The following is a 26,282-nucleotide window of genomic DNA, read 5'->3' as shown; positions in this document are numbered from 1 at the left end:
TGGAGCTTCACTGCACGGTTTGCGACGTTACTCGAAACTAAGCGAAATAAATGTGATGGATTTTGATACTAGATGTCTCAAATATTTCACTAATAACATGACAATATGGCATAACTCTTTTGTCGTGAAAAATGTACAAGGGGTGCTTTATTGTGGAGGATTTTCTTTTTTTTTTTTTTAATTTCTCAAAAACGACTCAGTTGATTTTATTCATATTAAAATCTACGAGGAATAGTTTATTCTTGGGGTGTTTTTCTTTTTTTTTGACTTTTTTTCTGAAAAAACTACCCAGGCGATTTTGTTTATATTTTTCCATAATTATAAGTATTTCACTAATAACCTGAGACAATATGACATTACTCGTCTGTCCTAAGAAACTGTACGGGAGGTAGTTTATTTTGGAGATAAGTTTCTTTGGAACGATTTTCTCCATAACCACTCATGCCATTATGTTTACATTTCCTAAATACATATTTCATTAAAACACTATAATATTATGTAAAGTACTCAAGAAAATTACGAGAAAATCACAAGGGTTATTTACGCTTGGGGATGAGTTTTTTTTAAAAAATTACTTTCTAAAAATAGACACGGGCGATTGTAGTCATCTATATATATAAAAGAGAACGCACAAATCCTTTGTGAACTCATCACGCTAATACGGCTGAACCAATTTCTTTCATTTTTGGGGGGTTATTAGGATTTGGACCCTAGATGGTTTTTATCAGATCACTTTAATTTTTAATTACCAGTGTCTTGAGATAATTGACCATTCAAGTGTTCATACGTACAAATCCTTTGTTATTAGTTCATCATAGGTAAAAATAAACGTATTTATATGCAACCCGCATGACCATGTGACTCGGCGGGTTAACATAAATGACAGGCGATATAATGTTAACATTTACTGGAATCTACTATGGTTTTTATCATATCACTTGAAAGCGAAAAAGTAAAAATTATCTAATTAACAAGGTTTATTGCGTTCCGGGGTGACCGCAGCGAAGCGGGGTGAACGCTGCTAGTATTTCATAAATACGTTCAAATATTTCATTATTATTCTTATAATGTTAAATTACTTCCATGCGAATATCCACAATAGGTAGTTTACTCTTTTTTTTTTTTTTGGTTAATAATTTGGTGAAATACCCCTCATGCGAGTTTGTTATTACTTGTATTTCATAAATAAATATGTTATTAATAATAGCGGATTTTCTTGCAAGCGTCCATTGCGTTCGTTGCTTGGGATTTCTATGTATAGCCAATAGAAAGTTGTATTACCGGTACACGTAGAACCATACTTAAACACGGGGGGCGCGGTGGCTCAGTGGTAGAGCGTTCACCTCTGGTGCTTGGGGTCCCGGGTTCGATCCCAGCCTCCGTCAAGTGAACTTTGTGGTGGACAAACACCGTGCTCGTGGGTTTTCTCGGGGTTCTCCCGTTTCCTCCCACTTTCTTCATTCCACCATTTCACTCATCTCTCATAATCACCGTCTCCTTTAGCCTAACCGGCATAACCGTGGGACGTAAAACTTAAAGATTTCATTTCATACTTAAACAGCTTTCTCAATTGGCTATTCAGCCACATTACAAGCAAAGAACGCAACGGACTCTTGCATGAAAATCCGCCTTAACTTTAATATATGGCACAAGATATTTCTTATGGAAAAATCGTCAAGGGTTGTTTACTTTTGGGGATGAGTTTCGGTGAAGTGTACCGAAAACGCCTTAGAATTTTGTTCGTATTTCACAGGATGAGATTAGTGACATATTGCATCAAGAAGGAAGAGATAAACTCAACATCGTAGTAATGGGAGACTTGAACAGCGTAGTAGGAGAAGTGGCAGTGAATAAGGTAGTGGGACCATTTGTACTACGTAGAAGAAACGAAGAGGTCAACTACTTATTGATTTCTGTAGGAAACATGATCTGGTGGTGATGAACTCGTCGTTTAAGCAAAGAAAAATCAAGCTGTACACGTGAAAATGTCCAGGAGATAAGAAACACTACCAAATCGATTACATTCTTGTGAAGCAACGTTTCAGGAATAGTGTACGAGATGTGAAGACACTGCCTGGAGCGGACATTGATTCGGATCACAATCTCCTGGTGGTGGAAGTGAAAACCTGGCTAAAGTCGATCAAGAAAAATGAGAGGAAAATTCGAAAATGGAACATAGATCGACTAAGAAATATCGATGATGATGTGAAGAAATACATTGAAAAAATAATAATTTGTGCAATGAGCGATATAGTCGACAATATAGAAAATATTTGGGGAAAAGTTAAACAGATTCTGCTTGACACACTCCACAATAACATTGGCAGGGTGGAAACAGCACCGAGAAAACCATGGATAACTGAAGCGATGCTTAAAAAAAATGGAGGAACGCAGAAGGAACGAAAAACACGGACATCAAAGAATACAAAAGGCTGAATAAGAATTGAGAAGAGAAACGGACAAAGCAAAAGAAAAGTACATGGATCAGATATGTGAAGAAATAATGGAACTTCAGCGACGCGGCAGATATGATCTGATCTATCAGAAAGCACAAGAATTAGAAGGGAAAGGTAACAAAAGTATACGAACGTCTGGCATAGATCAACAATATAATGTAATCACTAACCATCAAAGAATCCTTAGAATTTGGGAAGAATACATAAAAGATCTGTATGATCAAAAGAACCGCCCCAAAGATATTGCGATCCAAGCAGAGGAAAAGGTGGATGATGATGACAAAGGACCCAGTATATTGAAAAGTGCAGGGGCGTAAATAAGGGCCCCGCAGGCCCTGCATTGCGGGGACCCCAAGAAATCATGGGACCCCTAAATCGTGAAGTGGGACGTGGAGAAGGCCCCACTCCACGCTGTCTACGGGGGGCTCCAAGCCTTTAGTTACGCCACTGGAAAAGTGAAATAGTACAAGCATTAAAGACATGCAAAGGAGAAAATGAAATGAAATCTTTGAGTTTAACGTCCCACGGTTATGCCGGTTAGGCTAAAGGAGACGGTGATAATGAGAAATGAGTGAAATGGTGGAATGAAGAAAGTGGGAGGAAACGGAAGAACCCCGAGAAAACCCACGCACACGGTGTTTGTCCACCACAAAGTTCACTTGGCGGGGGCTGGGATCGAACCCGGGACCCCAAGCACCAGAGGTGAACGCTCTACCACTGAGCCACCGCGGCCCACATGCAAAGGAGAAAGGACACTGGAGACGACGACATACAAGTAGATTTGCTCAAGAAATTAGGAGACAATGCAATGAAAGTACTGACTTCACTTATTAACAAGATCTACCTGAGTGGAGAATGACCAAAAGATTTTCTTGATGCTACAATGATTGCATTGCCCAAGAAAAAGCAAGCAAAGAAGTGCAGCGATCACAGAACCGTTAGTCTGATTTCCCACGCTGAAAAGATTGTTGCGCGCATAGTGAACGGGGGCTTGAAAGTAAGACAGACGAGAAGTTACAAGAAGATCAATTTGCATTCCGGAAAGGAAAGACACCAGAGATGCGATTGGATTGATAAGAATTATATCAGAAAGAATTCTTGATGTAAAGAAAGAGTTGTGTTTGTGTTTCATCGACTGGCGAAAAGCTTTCGACCGGGTCAATTGGATGAAACTTCTGAAAATATTTAAAGAAGTTTGGGTCAACTGGAGAGACCGACGACTCTTTCGCAACCTGTACATAGGACAATGAGTGAAGTTGCGCTTGAATGAAGGAGAAACCAATAGTGCGGAGATTGGAAGAGGAGTCAGACAAGGATGTAGTTTGTCGCCCCAATTATTCAACATTTACAGTGAATGTTTAATGAAGGAAGCATTAATGGGAATTGGAGACTTCAAGATTGGAGGACAGATCATTAACAAGATCAGGTATGTAGATGATACGGTTATAATAGCTAAAACCGAAGGAGGACTACAGAAGATGATTGACAAAATAGTTAACACTGGAAAATTGTATGAAATGGAAATTAACATCGAAAAGTCGAAAGTCATGAGAATATCCCGTGGAAATACGCCCTTACGGATCAGAGTATAACAAAGAGAACTTGAAGAGGTCGATCGTTTCAAGTATCTGGGAAGTATTTTGACGAAAGACGCTTACTGTACCAAAGACATCAGGTCAAGAATTGCCATGGCCAAAGAAGCATTCAACAAGAAAAGATCACTCTTAACTAGTAGACTCAATATTGGACTTAAGAAGAAGTTGGTCAAGTGCTTTATATGGAGCATTGACTGTATGGTTCAGAGTACGGAAGTTAGAGAAGAAATATTCAACTTCGAAATGTGGTGTTGGAGGAAACTCGAGAAGATAAAATGGACAGAGAGAACAACAAAGGAAGATGTTTTATAACAGATAGTAGAGAAGAGGACACTTCTAGCCACCATCCTTCGTAGAAAGGTCAATTGGATTGGACACATCTTGCAAAGAAATTATCTTCTTCACACCGCTATAGAAGAAAAGATGGAAGAGAAGCGAGGAATAGGAAGAAGAACACAGGTGATCGATGATATGAAAAATATAATATAATATTGGGAATTAGAAGAGGAAGCTGAAGATAGAGAAAAGTGGAAGAAACATTTCCAGGCCCAAATCTTAAAATTGAAAAAAAAAAATCCTCATTAGTCCCAGAACCTGCCAAAAGGCAGAATACTTAATAATAATAACAATACACAAGAAAATGTTTTATATTAACAACCGCAGCACAAGATTTAATTTAAGGAATTAGAGCGAAAAAGTTTAGTGTAGTGGTCCATACCTTTTGATGATATGGTTCCAGCGTCTCAAAAATAAGTTTTGTATTTCAATTCAAACTGGGAGTGGTAATAATTAACCATTACCTGTTTCAACTTGATCACCATAAGGGAAGAATATATATATACAGGGCCGGATCCAGGATTCTCTGAGGGGTTGCACCAATAACTACCAGTACATTTGAATTAAATTTCAGTTTTTTAAATGCCTTTAGGCATCTGTGATGTGAATGAGGAATTCCTTTGGAAATGCAAAGTGTCTGCTCTCGTTCCTTCAACCTTCAGAAAATCGACGTAAACTATTGATTTTGCAAAACTCACTGCTAGCTTCTCACTTTAGTTAGTGTATATTTACAACGAAGGAGGCTGCACGTGCACCTTTGCACCCCCCTAAATCCGGCCATATATATATATATATATATATATGTGTGTGTGTGTGTGTGTGTGTAACAGTTCTTGCTCTGTGGAAATCACTATTGGTGCCGGAAGTACTAGTAAATGCCAACCACTTCCGGTTTCGCTAGTGCTGCAGATAAGGGTGGTATGCTCTTTAGAGACGCTGAGCAGATTGTAAAAGAACAGCTTCTCGCCATCTATTATCGTTTTTGTTCTATGACTATAAACATTAAAATCTGAAATGGTTTATTTGTACCAATACCGATTTGAATAGAGGGTTAGCCTAGGATATAAATTTATTCTCGGGACGCTGAATGGATTGCAAAAAAGGCACTTCTCCGTATCTTTTATAGATTTTCTTTATGGAATTCGGTTTTTAAACCGGAAGTAGTAATAAATTTCCGCTTTTGGCAGTATGTTGAGGTTGGTGACGATATGTTTCCATGAGACACTGAATCGATTATAAAGAACTGCTTCTCGCTATCAGTTACCGTTTTTGTTCTAAGGCGAAAAACGTTGAAACTGGAAATGGTTTATTTCATCTACTTCTGGTTTCAATATCAAGTTAGCGAAGGAGGTAGAAAGTATTCCTGGATCGTTGAATCGATTGCAAAAACAAACCGTTTCTTGACATATCTTACTGTTTTTCTGTGATATCTGTCAACAGAATTACAGACGAACGGACGGACACAGCCATTCTATAAGACTTTTGACACTTATGCATAGCGTAGTTTGAAAGTCTAATAATATGCATGCATTGGCGAGATTTTAATGCTTTCATACACTGCAAAAAGTAAATCAGCGTTTGAACTTTTTAAAGAAGAGAACGTCTTTTGGTCATTGTCAAAATTTTCGTTGTTTTATCATTGAATAAAAAGATGTCTAGAATGCCTTCTAACAATGATTAATAGGAACTGCCCTCAGGTTGCTCAAAATATACCTATACTTCTGACCTGTAAATATGTAAAGTGTCCTAACACTATTTAAAGGTCGTTCCTGTGACCGTATACTCATTGGACACATCAGAAGTTCAGGTAAATTTTGAACACTCTGACGGCAGTTTCTTTTAATCACTGTTAGAAGGCATTCTAGACACTACTTAACACTTTTAGGATTATTGGTAACTTTTGTTACCATGGCGTAGTATCGTCTTTGATCGCGTTTAGGCTCTATAACAGGTATTTAAACCTGTTTGTTTTGAGTCAACTCAAGGATGGACAAAAGGACACCCCAGGTGCGTTTTGGAAGCGAATGGTCAACTTAGGGGCACCAAATGGGGACGGAGGGGCGTGACTTTTCATTTTTCTCTTAAGGCAAATTTAAAAAAAAATTTTCATGCCTTTAGTTTTCAAGACATCGGATTGAAACTTTGCATACGTATTGTATGTACCCTTGGGTATTTTTAATTTTATTTCTTTTCTTTTCTTTTCTTTCTTTTCTTTTTTTTTTTTTTTTTTTTTTTTTTTTTTTTTTTTTTTTTGAGATTCCCACGCGAAACCAGGTCCGGGCCCGAGAGGCGCAAATATTCCGAAGGGGTGATTTTTTCAGAAAAAAATCCGGTTTTCCCGATTTTTCCACTTCAGTGTACGATACGGACATGTGAGTGCTACCGTTGGAAAGAGCTTGTTATATTGAAAAAACTGACGTTCAAACCATGACTCGAGCTCCTCCGTGGTAAAGCGGTTATCCTACACGCCTTTGGCGTGGGAGACCCGCGTTCGATTCCCGGCGGGAGCTCATGTGGTTCGGACTCCACGTTAATCAGTAGGTCCACGTCTCATATAGTCTCGCTGCTGAACGGGACATTAAACTCAAAATCAGCTCAGATCAGCTCAAACCATGACTCTAGGTCAAATAATAATGTCGCAGTAAATTTTCATAATATGTATATAGGCCCTAAATTCACACTTTCAATAAATGTTTCCGTCCTTTGTTTTCAAACTACAAGATTGAAATTTTGCACACATATTAAGTACACAATAACATATTTCGTAAGAGAAATTCAGATCCCTACGTGAACCGAGGCTCGGGTCAGATTAGAAAAATATTTTGGAGGGATTTTCGAAAAAAGTTCCGGGTTTTACCCGAATTTTCCTTTTCAGGTGTATGTTATGGACATGCGAGTGATACCGTTGGAAAGGGCTTGTTATACTGAAGAAAATGGCTTTTGATTCATGGCTCTAAATCAAATAGTAATGACGCAGAACATATATATATATATATATATATATATATATATATATATATATATATATATATATATATATATATATATATATATATATATATATATATACATGAAAAATGGGTCACCATGAGAGTTTCAAAAATTTCTCCTGGTCTTAGTTTTCAAGATACAAGATTACACTTTTGCACATGTATTGTATACATAGCAAGTATTCTTTTAAAAAAATCCCTACGTGAACCCGGGCTCGGGCTAGATATGCGCAAAAATTTCGAAAAAAAAAATTGTTTTCGAAAAATCTCCCGGTTTTACCCGATTTTCCCGTTTTCTGGTGTATTATACGGACAAGCAATACTGCCGTTTAAAAGTATGCTCTATCCTGAAAAAACGAGGTCCTACGATAAATAGTAAGGAAGCAGTAGCTGTTTGAGTGAAATTCTAAAATTTACCTCAAAAAGTGGAAATCCTAAAAGGGTTAATGTGCAAACTGTCCTAACACTGTTTAAAAGTCATTTCTATAACTGTATGACCGTATACCGTCTTGTCTCGATTCTCGTCTCGTCTAAAACGACAGAATAGTTATCATGCTCCTCGTTTCATCTAGAATTTAAAAATGTGATCCCCGTCTCGTAAACAACATTAATTCAGAGTCCCAGTAATAGGGTTGGATTTTTTTCATTTTGGTTTATTAAACTGGGAATGGTGTGAGTATAAATCTGCCAGTTTTGGTTTCAATATTGGTTCCCTTGGAGCAGTCATTTTCAAGTGAGTATTCCGTGACGTCATAGCTTGCTTTTCGCCTTTACAGTTTAAGGAGAAGTAGCAAGACAGTAGTGACAGGCAGACAATAACATCGATAGCGTAGTCAAAACAACTTAAATTACTGATAAAGTTCGGGACATCATTTTCAGCGACCGTAATGCAAATCTCAGGGTGATATCAGATCTCGTGAAGTCGTATAAAGAGTCTGTTCCTAAAATAATAACGGATGATTTAAAGAAACAGAGCACTGTGTCCCGTTCTTTAACGGATTAGTTTAAATTGGAAAGAGTGCATCTTTGCCACAAACTGATGAATTCTGCTGAAAGGAAGTCAAATTCTAACCAAAGCGTCATTTGTAGAGGGTAAAACATGAATATTCCAATACGATCCGGAAACTTAGCGGCAAAGTGCTAAGTTCTGATACCCCCCCGCAATCAAAAAAGGCTAATTTTAAAAAATCGTCACTCCCGATTTTTTTTCATGAAAGGAACTGTCCACCGGGAGTTTGTACCCAGCAACCAAACTGCCATTGCAGCTTTTTAAGCGGAAATTCTGAAACGTCTGCTGCAAAGAATTACAAATGTGAGACCTAAATATCGGAGTAATCTCCAATGGAATCTGTTACACGACAATGCTCCACCACACAATAAAATGATTTTCGAAACTTTTTGACCTTCCATAAAAGTTTTGTGTGTTACCACACCCCGCATACTCTCCAAACCTGTCTCCCAATGGTTACTTTCTTTTGCCCAAATTAGAAACATCATTTAATAGCTATTTTTTTTATTATGTTTCCACAATCTAGAACGCAATGACAAGAACTTTAAACACCTTGTTACAGTCCAGGACTTCCAGAAACAATTTCATATCTTATTAGATTGTTCAAAGCTGTGTATGGACAAAGGAAGTTTCTACTTTGAATTGCACTTGTTATTCGTTTATTTTTAACAGGCCCAGCCTCGTTTCCTAATTTTAACATTGTGTATGATTAAATTGTATGTCTGCAAATGTGATATAACTTTCGCGGAATAATTAGTCCGTTCTAACGTTGAGTAATGTTGACATTTCGAGACCATAACTTGAATGAATACTCTACATTGTCTTGCTGTACATTGAAATTAGAACATTAGTGGTAATTAACTTAATTACATGTCCATCATGTGTATTTTCTGCAGTGTATTCATTAAAGTTTGAAACCGTATAATTTATGTAAGTACCAGTATTGTATGTTAGTGTCTTCCTTTTGAATAATCTAAACAGAAGTTTTGTTTCCAGTACATTCTACCAATTCATCATCATTCAGGTATTAGTGAATGGTTTGCAAAGTTGAAATATTCTCTTCAGCACCAAACAAAAGCCTGCAACAAGTTTCTTACAGAAGATTCCAGAAACAGTTGTTGTTATAAACTTACATCTTACATCATTTTGTTTCACAATACTAAGAAAACCGCACACCCACACCCACCCACCCACCCACCCACACACACACACACACACACAGAAGTTTCATCTACAAGTAGAGAAAAGAACAAAATACTATTGTGTTATGATTGGTCTTCATTCGTTTTATAACCGAAACAATTTCGTTTTCCCACTTTGTTCTTCCAGATTTCATGTTTTTCACATCGAACATTTAAATGGTTTGATAGATGAGAGACAAAGTGCGATGGGTGATCGGAAAGTAAGATTACAAACCCTGCAGTGAAACATGTATATACTATTTCATACAAGCAATACAGCTAACAGCTAGTACTTATATTAGATTATTTTTCGACATAGTTTTCATATCGATTGAGACAATTGTCGCACCGAGGGATGAGTTTGAAGATTCCCTTCTGATAAAAATCCTGTCTTTGCGTGTTCATCCTAGGGATGGGCAAAACCGGTTTTTATAAAAACCAGAAACCGGTTTCTAAAAAAACGAAACCCGAAAAATCGACATTTCGGTTTTCATTGAAACCCGTTTCGGTTTTCTCCAAAAGCCGGTTCGGGTTTTCACCGAAACCGCTTTCGGTTTTCTCGAAAACCGGTTCGGTTTTTTCGCCGAAATCGGTTTCGGTTTTATCCAAAAATCGGTCCGGTTTATCACCGAAACTGGTTTCAGTTTCCACTCAAACTGGTTTCGGTGAAAATCGAACCGGTTTAGAAGGAAACCGAAACCGGTTTAGAACAAAACTGAAACTGGTTTTGTAGGAAACCGAAACCGGTTTCGGTTAGAACCGAACCGGTTTTTCTAAAAAACCGAAAAAAAAACTGTTTTTGTGCCCACCACTAGTTTAACCACATTGTCAGGAAGTAGGGGAGGGCAATAGGTGCTCCTTCAAATGTAGGAACAGGTGAAAGTCGCTTGGTCCGAGTTCCGGTCCCACCGAAACTGCTTCAACAGCGCGGTGGTCGACCACTGCACTCCTCGTCGGTGGTGTTTTCTGTATCAGTTGCAAATTGTCGACACCATTCTGCGACATGCTGGCAAGACATTAAGTCTCTTCGTAAAGCTCTAATAGGTGCCGCTAAATTACAGTCGCGGTTACATGTTTCGCTCAGAAAAATCGAATAACTGAGCGTACTTCTTCGCGAGAACAGTTCTCCAAACGAGTCGCCATTTGTGTTTACCCTACATCTAGCGCCACAGGTGGCGGGTGGCTTAAACTTCGCACCTTTGCCAACTCCATGTATTACAATTACAACATACTCCTCATTCCTCTATAACAGATGAAACTCTAGAAATATTAGCCTTGTAATCTTAGTATCTGATCCTCCCTCGTATCTTTCATTAGGGAATGATAAAATATCACATTAATATAAATAAATAAACTCAATACAAACACATTTACATTAACTTCTCATTGGCTCAAAGCAGTATAAGATTGTCCCTTTCGTATTCCTGAATACTAACATTTCAAGGGACAAAACTCACTTCATAAACACTTCATCTGCATATAAAATTCAGATATGTATAAATATACAGGGTGTATCAAAAGTTCCTTACTACCCTTTAAAAAAATCCACACCGATGTAGTTTTTATTGAATATCAGACTAACGATACATATTAGACCCAGGGGATTACTTTTGGGAGTATGTCACGCGGACGGCCGCCATTTGGATTCGAATTTGTTATTATAAACGATAGTTGGGCAACAAGCTTGCCAACCTACGATATTTGATCGTGATATACAATAATTTGAACCTTAATGCTATATCCGATAATGTTCTTGTGATGATAGAACAATATACAATAATTTTAGAACGGACACTTTTTTTTTTTTCAGTTTTTGAATGTGCATCAAATAATTATAAAACACACACATACACTGAGGCTTTTAACTGTCATTCCCGCGGATCAAGCCCGGGACCTAGGGGCCCTAGACCCCCAGTTTTTTGATTGACAAAAATAATTGAAACTTTAAAGCAAACTCATGATATAACTATCATAATCTAGGTTGTGGTGGACCCCCAGTTTTTAGCTTCTAGATCCGCCTCTGTCATTTCCACTCAAATAAATCAATAACAATTTGAGAATTGGCAACTGGCAACCCTGCACCCATTCCGACTACGTTTACGAGGGGGTGAAAATATTACTGTTCAAAGTACTGTTAATAAGTTTTTTTCTTTATTGATGAGGACAGAGACACAAATTTGGATTTCTAAACTGAAGATTACTAGATAAGTTTATTATTATTTATTATTAGTACTAATATGCTTGTTTATACAATTACCACCTGCATAAGGAACACACGATATTTTTTGTAATATATGATAATTTTAAAGACGAAAATCGATATTTTCTCTGAGGTTGGCAACTCTAATGGGCAGTGTGCTATATATGACCAAAAGTTACTATAGGATAGAATTTTCCCAGGATATCAAATGCATTCAGTTTTCAAGTTACTTTAAGTTGGTGACAAGTAATTGGTAAATATATTTGTGAAGAAAGGCACATATAATGTGGTTTTAAACGTTTATCCCTGAAACTTCATTGTTGATGTAGCTAAATAACTGTTTTTTTTTCTTCGTGCAGGTGTAGTTTTGGCTTACCACTAGAAATAATTGTTGAAAAATTGTAATTCTTTCACTAATTTACTTCTTATTGTCTCCTAAAAGATTTGCGCTAGGCAACATCAAAATATCTCACTTGGCATAGATAAAATTTAAGGGGACCACCAGAGATAATTGTTGAAAAATTACAATTATTTTTCGATTTGCGTATAAATACTGTTTCCGGACGTATTGCATAAGAACTGCAGTGCAAAAGCATTAACCAACCCGTGCTAGGTGGCCACTAAAAAGCACGAATGCTATCTAACCATGTCAGGGTATGGCGAAGCCGGTGGGTCGGCGCGGCAGCGCGGGGGTGCGTCCGAAGGGAGCAGGCGCGTCAGCGATGGTGGGTATAGGCATAAGAGAGGACAGTGAAAAAGAAGTGGATTTTGGAAAATATCCGAGTTTCAATAGCAATTGTCATGCCTTTACACTAGTAATGTTCCACTTGTAAACATAAAATACAGCTTCTGTACACTGTGCAGAAATACACCACCGGCGGAAAATACCATCTAATACAGTCATCTTTCACATGCACTCGTTTTACACTAGTAACCCTACACTTGTAAACCTGAAATCCAGCTATATTACTTTGTATAAAATTTTGTCGCTTGCAGAAATATGTTCCTTATGAATATATCTTTTCGTACAAAGTATTCAATTTCACCTGTAAATCTTCCAAAATGTGGTGCGCCAAAACTACACCAGCACTGTTTTTTTCTTCCCCCTATCATCTATCACCCTTAGCCTACAAAGTATAACCATAGGACATTTAAACTAAGAATTTTATGTAAATGTATTATCGGGAATCTTATGTTCTTTTTTCTGTTTTTTGTTTGTTTCATATAACAGTTGCAATTCATTCAGAACAAAGTTGTCAACTTGAGAGAAAATATCGATTTTTGTCTTTAAAAATATCATATACTATTACAAAAACTTAAAATATATTCGTTATGCAAGTGATAATAATTGTAGAAATGAGTATAATACTACTAATAATAACAATAATAAATAATAATAAACTTATCTAGTAATCTTCAGTTTTGAACTCTAAATCGGCGTTACTGTCACCACTTTTTTAAAAAGAAAATCCTTATTGACACTACTCCGAAAACAACATTTCCAATTTTTGTAAATGTAATTGAATTTAAAGAATGGATGCAGTGTTGCCATTTGCCGATTCTCGAACCGGTGTTAATTTATTTTAACGGGAATAACCGTTTAAAACCTCAGTGTGTGTGTGTTTTATAATTATTTAATACACATATTATTTTAACGGGAATAGCCGTTAAAAACCTCAGTGTGTGTGTGTGTGTTTTATAATTACTTAATACACATATCAGTTTAACGGGAATAACTGTTAAAAACCTCAGTGTGTGTGTGTGTGTGTGTGTGTTTTATAATTATTTAATACACATATTATTTTAACGGGAATAACTGCTAAAAACCTCAGTGTGTGTGTGTGTGTTTTATAATTATTTAATACACATATTATTTTTACGGGAATAACCGTTAAAAACCTGAGTGTGTGTGTGTGTGTTTTATAATTATTTAATACACATATTATTTTAACGGGAATAACTGTTAAAAACCTCAGTGTGTGTGTGTGTGTGTGTGTGTGTTTTATAATTATTTAATACACATATTATTTTAACGGGAATAACTGTTAAAAACCTCAGTGTTTGTGTGTGTGTTTTATAATTGAGGGGCTTAGTGGAAAAGGGGCGTATCCCACAAAATTTAGAAAATCTAGATATCTACAAATTTGGATACAGGGAACTATCTGGTATATTGAGCAGAAATGTTAGGATTCAACTCCGTATAGTATGGATCCCATAAGCGTAGGAAGAAAATTAAGAAAATTTTGTATCAAAAATGTTAGTGGAAAAATGACGTATCCCCTTTCAGCTGCAACTCGTGAGTGGAAAAATGACGTATCCCGTTTCCATCTATAATATTGTGAGTTTGTGGTGATATAGCAGCATCTGTCATTGGTTATCAGTCTAGAAAATCGGCCAAGCGTGACCGCTGATACACACTGCTGTTGAAAGTAATAATGGCCGCTAAGCAGGACGTTGAAAGTAATTCCAGTCTGGGAAATTCGTCTGTTAAACCACGAAACGAAGTCAAATGGAAGGATAATGAATGTAAGCTTAATAGCAACACAGATATTTACATTGGTCCCATATGTAAGGAAGTACCGGATAAAATACAAAGTAATGTTAGGTATTGTAAAACTGAGTGGTGTAGGTCAGGCCCGTGCTGGCCCACCGGGACACCGGGACGTGTCCCGGTGCGCCCTCCGAAATATCACAGTATAAAAGAAGATACAAGTTTTAGTAATAAATTCTTACAGTTTTATTGGTAAAGAACCCGTGAAAGGTGCAGTGCGCCCTTTACATTAGGCGCCCTTGCGAGACCACATCGAAGATGAACGATTTTATTTACTCTTCTGTATAGCACAGTTCTGTACAATAAATACATACAGTTACTGTTGGTAAAGAACCCGTGAAAGGTACAGTGCGCCCTTTACATAAGGCGCAATACGAAACATCACATTATAGATAAGTGGTTTTAGTTATCCTGTATACCAGCTTTGTATAATAAATTCAAATACTGACTGGTAGTACAGAACCTGTGAAGAATACAAGGCGCCCTTTACATAAGATGCCCTGCGAAATATCACATTATATTTTTTTTATTTTATTCTTCTGTGTTGCAGTTTTGTATTATAGATTACAACAAAATACTTTGGTTTGTGTAATATTTACCTGTACCTTGGGCAGAAAGTACTCATACATATGCACTATACTTAGTAGAATGTTCATTTCATATTAACAAAAGAAGAATGTTTTTAATATATGTAAGAGATTATTATGGGATAGTTGTTGATATGGACATGTTTTATGGTTACCTAGTCAGTGAGTTTGTGTACTTAACAGTTTAAAGAAAAGGATATTTAAGTTATATCAAATAATAAACCAGTTTAACACCATTTATAGACGTTGTCATATTTATTAGAAAGGTGAGATTAATGGTATTTACATATCGAAGCTAATTTGTACATGAAGAAGAAATACTACCACTTCGAATATTTATTTTAGCAAACGAACCAGGTTTACGACTATCTTTTTGATAAGTCGTTATAAAAATTTTGGTTTGACGGAACCCGGGACTTTGTAAATTCAGTTCCCGAAGAAGAGGAGTAAGGTTGAATTTACTTTTATGAATACGAACTTAACCATATTGCGAAGTGGTAAAGTAATCATAAGAAAAATGGACAACGAAACAATGCAGCAGAAATCAAATACTAGTGACAGCGATGAGACTAGTGTAACACCAGGATTGACATCGGAAGATATCTTGTTAGCTTTACAGCGACAATTAATGCAGTTGTCTACCGAGATAAATCAGAACATGGAACAGAAGTTCAACGAATCTAACAAGACCATGGAACAGAAGTTTGACGAAGCTAACAAGCAAAATGAAGAATTAAGTAGACGAATGGAACAGAAGTTTGACGAAGCTAACAAACAAAATGAAGAATTAAGCAGACGAATGGAACAGAAGTTTGACGAAGCTAACCAGATCATGGAACAGAAGTTCAACGAATCTAACAAGACCATGGAACAGAAGATAGAACTGAAGTTTGACGAAGCTAACAAGCAATATGAAGAATTAAGTAGACGTATAGAACGGATAGAACAGAAATCAGATGAAACGAAACAAACAATTGTCCAGGTGGTGAACGACATATCCTCACAGTTCGAGGAAAAGTTAAAAAGGATATCCGATGATTGTCAAGAAAAGCACAATCACCAAAATCAAGAAATCTGTGCTGTAAAAAAAGATTTAGAAGTAATAGAATCTTCCATTAAACAGCAAAAGATCCAGGTCAGCAACAACTCTAATAACATACGTGTAAATACACAGTTGTTAGCTACTATTCAAGAAGAGATTAGAACGTTACAGGCTAAAGACAACATTTACCGTAATAACTTGGGTAGTGATCGCTTTGAGTTGCCCCACTCACCAGAGATGAACTCGCCTTCGCCGGGGTCTGATGAGGATATTATACTAGAAGAAAGTTGTCCGAAGAGTACTGATGAGCGAAACATAGATGGAGTGACGACACAGCACGTTATGGATAGGAACTATCACTCAACAAGAACAAGGAATGAGAAAAGGAAGGTAAAATTAAGTGTTAAGATGAGTGAAATTCGAGCTATGAGCAAATTCAGTGGTAAGTGTAATGAGAATGCTACTTCTTTCTTAGAGAAATTCCAAGACGAATGCAATATAATGTGTATCGATCGATCACAATATATGAAATTAATACCCCATGTATTACTCCCACCTTGTTCCTTATGGTTTAAAGCAATACGTGATCACATTAGTTCATATGAGGAATTCAAAGCGGCATTGATCGCAAATTATGAAAATGACTTTTTGCTGGCTAATAGAGATGCCACCCTTAGAAATCAACACTTCAATCCTCGATTGCACAAATCTGTTGTAGAATTTGTTGTAAATGTCTACAACGAATTAAAGGTCGTTAATCCTTTGCAATCGGAATCGAGAATAATAGCATCGATTCGAAATTTGCTTCCATTTAAATTGCAACAGATCTTATTTTCCACACAGTGTATGAGTTTCAGCCATTTATTGATGCTTGTCCAATGCTACGAAACTCAATATCATGCCATGAATCCACAATCAGGAATAGGTAAAAATAAGAATAATTCAGATCATTTGGTGCCTGTTCGGAATTTAAATATTCGGAGTGTGAATAATACAGAACCTAACCTAAGCCGAGTATACTCTAGCAATCAAAATACGCAAAATAGACAAGGTTATGTAGAGAATCCGCCTAACCTAATTAATCGTAGCAATTCATATATTAGACCATATAGTCAAAATAGATTTAAAAATCGACGTAATGTATGGCGAAATTCCAGAAATACAGCGAACTACGTGGATAGGCGTAATTGGAGATCAAGAGATGGGACTTCATACCAAAGTCAGAATCACGATGAAAGACATGTACAACATCATGTAGAACCTAATCATGATAGCGCAGTACAGTGTACTTTATTAGAACCGTATGCAAGTTCGAATGTAACCTGATTACCGTTACTGAAATTAGGTTAAATTCATGTTAGTTGTAGATTCTTGTAAATTTTCATTTTAAAATTTATGTGTTAATATCAATAATGAAAACGATTCTTAAAAATACTTGAAATGCTTAAATAGAGTTTTAAGTAGACTGGAAAATTGATTTTCAAATGATTTTTATTCAATTTAATTCTCTTTAATTCTCATTAATCAATGATAATTTTCAAATGTTTTTAATATATGAGGAATTATAATTCGATTTATAATTAATTAAAAGCAAAGATTATTTATATTAGATTGATTTGTGTTGAAAACTTAATTGTCAAAGATTATGTTAAAAAGAAGCTCTATTCTATAAAACTAATTATTCAACGACTAACTTGAACAATATTCTTCTTTATTATAACATCTTAGTGCTACTATGTATATCTTTAAATGCAACATCTAACTTGTTTGTTATTTAATGCGCCCGTAAAGATTAATATTATTTGTAACCCACGTTTGTCCTTTACATTTTTTTGAAATCGCAACCTTCGACGACTAATTAAATAGGCGACGATATTTTAATAAGAATATATATTAATAATATAGTGGAGAATAATGAAATAAATATAATTAATGTAATTAAAGATAATTATTGATGAAATGAAAGAATTGTTATGAATGTATTTATATATATATGTATATGTGAAATATAATGAATAGATATACAAGGTGCGATTAAAATATGTTGGACACAAGCTATGTAAGAACATTAATGTAAACGGACCAGTGGTTCTTGAAGATAAAAGCCAAGCCTACTCATGACTTTTATATTCAGTCCCTTTGTCGAGCGACATTTTATACAACAAAATACTTTGGTTTGTGTAATATTTACCTGTACCTTGGGCAGAAAGTACTCATACATATGCACTATACTTAGTAGAATGTTCATTTCATATTAACAAAAGAAGAATGTTTTTAATATATGTAAGAGATTATTATGGGATAGTTGTTGATATGGACATGTTTTATGGTTACCTAGTCAGTGAGTTTGTGTACTTAACAGTTTAAAGAAAAGGATATTTAAGTTATATCAAATAATAAACCAGTTTAACACCATTTATAGACGTTGTCATATTTATTAGAAAGGTGAGATTAATGGTATTTACATATCGAAGCTAATTTGTACATGAAGAAGAAATACTACCACTTCGAATATTTATTTTAGCAAACGAACCAGGTTTACGACTATCTTTTTGATAAGTCGTTATAAGATTCATACAGTTGCTATTGGCAGATAACAGGTAAAGAGCATAATCACTTATAAAAATATTATAAAGTTATGTTACTATAAAAGGAAACAATGTGATACATCAAGAATAGTTCGGATAGTCAAACGTACGATGCATTTATGTAATACTACACTGATACTAGTCTCTAATTTACGACTTTTACGGCATCGAAGCTTTCACAGTCTTAATTGAAAACATATATCCGAACATATTGATTGTTTCTGTGTGTTTTAAATCAGTGTTCGGATAATCGGTAACTATTGTATTTATGAAATATAGCTATATTAATATCCGTAAAATGTGGTTTTCCTGTCACCACTGTACGGCGCGTCCTCAGGTTGTGGATCGAGGAGAAGGCCTCTGGGATATAGAGGTTAGCTGCGAATACACTGAATAAGCAGTCACGGACACACAAGGGCTGATCCTCCAACTTGGGGATTTGGTGTGGGGCTAACAACCTCATCCTGTAAAATAAATAAATAAATAAATAAATAATAAAATAAAATAAAATAAAATAAAATGAAAGGATTGTTCAGATAAGTTCGCAGAATCCTCGGATCAGAACTGATAACTTGACACGAACTCAGCAAAGTAAAATCGACATGAGATTTGGAACATTGAATATAAGTTTCTATAGGGCAGACGCGTTAAAATTTGTAAAGAATGATTTTAAAAATAGAGGATGGACCTAGTGGGATATCAGGAAGTTAGATGATAAGGAAATGGAGGAGTCATGTCGGGAAATTTTACGTTCTTTTACGGGGAGCTAATTAAAAATTACCAACTAGGAACAGGGCTTTTCACAAACGAATACGTAATATCAGCAATTGCATGGGTTGAATTTGTTAATGCTAGATTTTCTTTTACTTCTCTTAAGGGTCTGTGGTGTAATATTATTGTTTTAAATGCACATACCCCAACAGAAAATAAGGATGGCCATTAAAAAATACACTTTTTTACGAAAGAACAGAACGGGTATTTATCATTGTCTGCAATACCATATGAACATTCTGTTAGGCGGTTTCAATGTGAAGATAGGACGAGAGGGTATTTTCAAACCGATTATAGGGAATAAATGTTTGCATAAGGAAGGTTGTGACAACGGCGTTAAACTCGTGAACTGTGCAACATCCAGAAACCTTATCGTGAAGATTACAAAATTCCAGCATCGCGACATTCATAAATATACTTGGACTTCATCAGATGGTAAAACACATATTCAAACTGATCATGTTTTAGTAGACAGAAGAAAACAGTCTAGCACAACAGATGTTCGGTCGTTCAGAGGAGTTGATTGTGATAGTAAGAGAGAGACTATCGTTGAATAAAGGAAATATTCAATATCTGAAAACGGAGCGGTTTAATTTGTTTTTAAAAAATAGAGGAGATTCAGGTGAGAAGGGAGCCAGATTGAAGTGTCGAACATATTCTAGGTTTTTAGAAGGTTCGGAGTGCACTAGTGTTAAGGATATTTGGTTGAAATTAGAGATAACATTAAAATTTCAGCAAAAGAAATATTGGGGCACGCAGAAATACGTAGGAACAAACCATGGTTCAACCAGGAATGCACTAAAGTAGCAGAGAAGAGAAAACAGAAGAAACAGCTTTGGCTACAAACTCCGAACGAAATAACTACATAAATTTTCATTGTCATCTGGCATAAAACTTCCAAAACTTTTAGAACAAAGAAACGCGACTTTTGAAAGTTAAAATTAATTAACTTGAAGATAACAGTAAAAACAAAAACATTCGGAACATGTATAAATGCATCAATGAACTAAAGAAAGGCTATCACCCTTATGCTTGTATATTAAAGAAAGCTAACAGTTCTCACTGATCAGGATAGCATCTTAAATAGAAGGAAAGATTTCTTTGACGATTTGCTTAACACATAGCCAAAAACTAATGCGCGTGGAGAAAGTGAAATCCATACAACATAACCGTATATTCAAGAACCTATCCAGACAGAAATAGAAATCGCTATTAAAAAATTAAAGAAACACACATCTCCGGGTGTAGAAAAAAAATTTGGTTGACTTAATTTTAGCTGGAGGGGAAAAATTGCAGAGCAAGATACACAAACTCATTCTCCTTATCTGGAACAAGGAGGAATTACCACAAGAGTGAAAAGAATTAATCATTGTTCCAGTTCAGAAGAAAAGTAACAAAACTGATTTAATAATTATTGTGACATTTCTCTTCTCTCAAGATCCAATAAATTTTCTTAAACATTCTATTAGCAAGATTGACTCCATACGCAGATGAAATTATTGGAGATTATTGGAAATCAGAACGGATTTAAGTAAAATCGATCAACTATCGACCAGATATTTACCATTCGACTAATACTTGAAAAGAAATGAGAATACAATATCCTGGCACATCAGTTATTGACTTTAGACTCCAGTAGGAGGGAAACATTGTACAATATGCTTACAGAATTTGCAATGCCGCAAAAGGTAGATTAATTAAGATATGTCTAAATGAATCCCAAAGTAAGGTTCAAGTAGAGAAATTCTTGTTCCCGAGCTTTCAAGTTGAGAATGGCCTGAAGCAAGAAAATGCGTTGTCGCCATTATAATTTAATTTTATTCTGGAGAACACTATAAGGAAAATCAAAGAGAGCAATCAGGTACTAGAGCTGAATTGTATTTGCCAGGTTATGCGTATGCTGATGATGTAAATTTAATGGGGAATGATAGAACAATAGAAAGAAATGCAGAAATCTTAATTAACGCTTGCAGGGATATAGCTTTAAAAGTAAATGCAGAGAAAACTAAATAAATGGAAGTTTATCGAGATGGTAATTCTGCATTTTATGGAAGCGTTAAAATACCAAATAATATTTTCTTTCGACAGAGTGGATACTTTCAGATATCTAGGATCATTATTAACAGACCAAAACCATAATCACTAAAAAATTGATGTCAACTGAAAGCATGGATTTCGTGTTATTATTCAGTTAAAAATCTTTCGTTGTCGCTAATTCTGTTGAGAATTTTGTAGCTCAAAACATAAAACGATAATCATGCCTATTGTGTTGTATGTTTGCGAAATATGGTCACTGACTCTGAGGGAAAATCGTAGACTGAAAGTATTTGAAAACAAGATTCTTAAACCAATATTCGAACTAAAGGAAGAATGGGAATGGGGAAAGGCAGAAACTTCATAAGGAGGAACTGTATAATTTTATAACGTTTACCAAACATTGTTAAGTGTCATCAGGTCTAGGAGGCTCAAATTGGCAGATTATGTAGCAAGAATGGAAGAAATTAGAAACGATTTCCAAGTTGTAACTGGAAATCCAATTAGGAAAACGACCATTAGGAAGATCGAGGTGCAGATGGGAGGACAATATTAAAATGGTTCTCGCAGAGATTAAAATATAAAGTAGAAACTGGGTCCTGTTGGCTAAGAACAGAAATCAATGGAGAGATTTTGTAAACGCGGCATTGAACCTCCTGCGTCCATAGGCCATAGAGCTATATTAAGTTGTTGGTACATTTAGCTTCTTTTTATTTGACAGAAATGTTATTACCCGTACAGGAACTAAAAAGTTTTTCTCGAGTAAAGAGGATTTCGATTCGAGGTTAGCTATTTACGTTAATACTAAAACAAATTTGGTGGTGATTTTGATATAAAATGGCACCCATACTTTCTTTCAAAGTCTCTCTCTCTCTCTCTCTCTCTATATATATATATATATATATATATATATATATATATATATATATATATATATATAAACCGTATATTCCCGTTTCTATGGGCGCCCTTTTAGTAGACTTGTCCACCGCCCTCATTAGTATCCCAGCACGGCCCTGGTGTAGATAGGCTATTTGAAGGATATCGATTCTGAAACCAAAGATAATATTTTAATTTCGTTTTGCAACATGCAAGATTTCAACACGCAAAATGCCTATCTATTTGGGCTAATGAGGAAGTCAGAATGTGAACGTGTGCACATTAAAGACAGGAAAAATGTGATTGTCTTCGGGTGCGCCAATACTTTTTATTATGTTCTTCGTCTGTCATCTGGAATGAAAGTTAATGCATGCCAAGCAAGCATTCTGCAATACCTATGGTATCACTGAACGTAGATTGCGCACCGCCCGTGGTGATTAGAGAACACATATGAAAGATATACCTGCGAAACCGTTGCTTTCTCCCAAAGAAGACCGTCCAGGTAAACATCAACACCGCCGCCATGCTATTTCGGAAGAAAAACTAGATATTGTCAGGAATCACTTTAGGTCGTTTCCAAGATACTGTTCCACTACACCCTGAACGCTCATATATACATGCCGTAGTTTCGGTGCATTGTTTACAACAAATGTACGATTTATATGTAGAACAATGTGAACAAAGGGAAATCGGTCCAGTGAAATTACATACATATCGATATGTGTTCAATAATGAATTTAACATCACGCACCGACACTTGTAAAACTTGTGATTCGATGCTACACACAGAACCTAGACCACCTGAATATCATATACATATTCATAAAGCCGAAGCAGCCTACCAATCATTGAGAAATGTAAAATAGGAATGCAAATACATTAACAGCAGCACCATAGTTGCTGCTATGGATCTGAATCAAGTAATTTCAACCCCGATGATAAGCACGCGAACTGTTTTCTATTTGCGGCATTTGTGAACATATTGTTTCGGGACCCATTTCTGTCATTATGATTCTGCTGTTATGTGTGTTCTGGTATCTGTTGCTTCTCGTGATAGTGATAGTGATGATAGTGATGCTTCTCGTGAATTGCAAGCTGTATTCTTCGAGTGATGATGCACCTACCAGAGATATTCGCAACAGACGTACTAGTGTACAGTGATTCGTGCGTTGGATAAAATAAATATTCGCTCATTATGGGACTCTGACTGTATTTGTTAAATGCCACCGACCTCCAGACAATAGAACACAGTTTTGGTTCTTGGTCATATATTCCTCCCCTGCGATGCTGATTTCGGTATCATTGAAAGAGCGAAGAGGAGCAATCTGTGTACACCCCCACACAAGTCACTTTGATAAAGACAGCGCTTAAAAAGAAGCCATTTCAAGTCATCGAAATGACAACATGAGTCATGAAGGTTGTATCAGCGTTGCGGTATGTTCTGATATTTAGCAAGAAAACAGAAGATGGGAAAATCTTCAATATGAGAGCAGCGACTGCCATGAAATTTATGAAAGGCAGCCAACTAGTCCAGGGGAAATACACGTACTCCACATATGAGTCTTTGAGTACTCTACGTTTGCAGAGAGGAAGCGGACAACCGCGCTCTCTGAAAGATATGGTTTTCCTGAAGGAAGACCTATTCAGAAGCCTAAGTATGATAATCTAATGAGCATGTTAAACTACATTCCACCAATCCACCACGAATGTTGCAGATCTCTAAAATGCAATAATGGCGACAGGTACTACGTACGGGTAGAGGATATTGACAGTAGCGATCTCGAGTGTTAGTGTGAAGTGACTCTCCAGGGACGTGAGTACTGTGAACTGGGTAATGGTTTATTGTACAGTATAATGTGTATGATGCTCCTCTGCAGTGTTGTGTTTATAGTGTGTACGGTTCTAGCATATTAGGGTGCTGCCGTACAAAGGAAATATTTTTGTCCTCTAAAACATGTTATTTGCGTGGCTATACGAACATGTGTGGATTTCTTTCTCACTGAGTAGAGTACGTAAACGTTATTTGCAGAGACGAACATGGTCTACTCTGTTGTGTTATTCTGTACGTTATATACATATTCGCGCATTGGAACTTTTATTTTGATCCATTAATATAGAAAGCGCGTATTGGTTTGGCAACCATGATCATGTGCATATCTCATGTTTATTTCTTCTTAAAGATGCATGATGATTTTTTCTGAAACATATCAGACCTTCCTCTAACATGTGTGGTTGTAATTATGTACCTTTCTTTCATAGTAAAACTTTTGTCAGTTGCAACGCAAAACCTTCTGTTTCTCGAAAACATTAAAATGTGGGATACGCCCCTTTCCACTAAGCCCCTCAATTATTTAATACACATATTATTTTAACGGGAATAACTGTTAAGAACCTCAGTGTGTGTGTGTTTTATAATTATTTAATACACATATCATTTTAACGGGAATAACCGTTAAAAACCTCATTGTGCGTGTGTGTTTTATAATTATTTAATATACATATCATTTTAACGGGAATAACTGTTAAAAACCTCAGTGTGTGTGTGTTTTATAATTATTTAATACACATATTATTTTAACGGGAATAACTGCTAAAAACCTCAGTGTGTGTGTGTGTGTTTTATAATTATTTAATACACATATTATTTTAACGGGAATAACTGTTAAAAACCTCAGTGTATGTGTGTTTTATAATTATTTAATACACATATTATTTTAACGGGAATAACTATTAAAAACCTCAGTATGTGTATGTGTTTTATAATTATTTAATACACATATCATTTTAACGGGAATAACTGTTAAAAACCTCAGTGTGTGTGTGTGTTTTATAATTATTTAATACATATATTATTTTAACGGGAATAACTGTTAAAAACCTCAGTGTGTGTATGTGTTTTATAATTATTTAATACACATATTATTTTAACGGGAATAACTGTTAAAAACCTCAGTGTGTGTATGTGTTTTATAATTATTTAATACACATATCATTTTAACGGGAATAACTGTTAAAAACCTCAGTGTGTGTGCGTGTTTTATAATTATTTAATACACATTTTAACGGGAATAACCGTTAAAAACCTCAGTGTGTGTGTGTATTTTATAATTACTTAATACACATCTTTAATTTATTTGCACATTCAAAAACTGCAAAAAAAAAGTGTGCGTTCTAAAATTATCGTCTATTCACCTATTAGGCATCCTAACTATACCTTGAAAAAAATTAAATCTTTAGTTTTACGTCCCATGGTTATGCCGGTTAGGCTAAAGGAGACGGTGATGATGAGAATGAATGAAATGGTGTAATTAAGAAAGTGGGAGGAAACGGGAGAACCCCGAGCACGGTGTTTGTCCACCACAAAGTCCACACGATGCGAGCTGGGATCGAACCAGGGACCCCAAACACCGGAGGTAAACGCTCTACCACGACACTAAACAATGCTCTCTGTTGTTTCATAAAGCAACAAGTAAAAAACACTCGATATTACACAACGCAGGTATTACGAGTAGCTGTGGAACACGCCTTTACCGTCGTGACTCCGGAGTATCTCTGCAAAACATCTGCGAAAACTTGGCGTAGAATTCAGCTGTTACGACATGGATGGCTCTTAAGGTTCTTAAGACTTCAAGGTAGCTGTGTACAGACATTCTACCATAACTAACACTATACTGTTGCTAAAGGGGGTACGCCCATTTCCGGACCACCCTGTAGGGAATCAAACGTTATTAATCGAGTTTGTTCATACAGATTATATTCAAATTTTCTTTCTATATTTTTACCAAAATTTTCAAAAATTCTCTTTACTTCATATATTCACATTATTATGATGAACAAACAATCCCTTCCATGTAATTTAACAATATGAGAGCCATTCCATATCATACATGCTGTATTTTTTTATTCCAATTTTCATAAAGTTCTTATTTTATTAATTATTAGCGATTTTTACTTATGTTGGTCATACTGTGACGAGGGAATTTGGTTCGTACCTGAGCAACAATTTTCGCAACTAGAAACATGATTGAGACAAACTAGATGTGTAACAACAGATATGTGGAAC

At 35.9% G+C, this 26,282-nt stretch overlaps 1 protein-coding gene across 2 annotated transcripts in view; it reads left to right on the top strand.

Annotated features, from left to right (window-relative positions):
- LOC145678839 (synaptic vesicle glycoprotein 2C-like) overlaps positions 1 to 26,282 on the top strand; it is a 198,861-nt gene that overhangs the window by 84,820 nt on the left and 87,759 nt on the right. The window lies entirely within an intron of this gene.

The sequence above is a fragment of the Thermobia domestica genome, chromosome 2 (genome assembly GCF_964235325.1).
Source record: "Thermobia domestica chromosome 2, izTheDome1.hap1.1, whole genome shotgun sequence".
In the NCBI taxonomy this organism is placed as follows: Eukaryota; Metazoa; Arthropoda; class Insecta; order Zygentoma; family Lepismatidae; genus Thermobia; species Thermobia domestica.
Note: the sequence above shows the minus strand (reverse complement) of the source record. Positions and strands in the feature narration are given on the sequence as shown.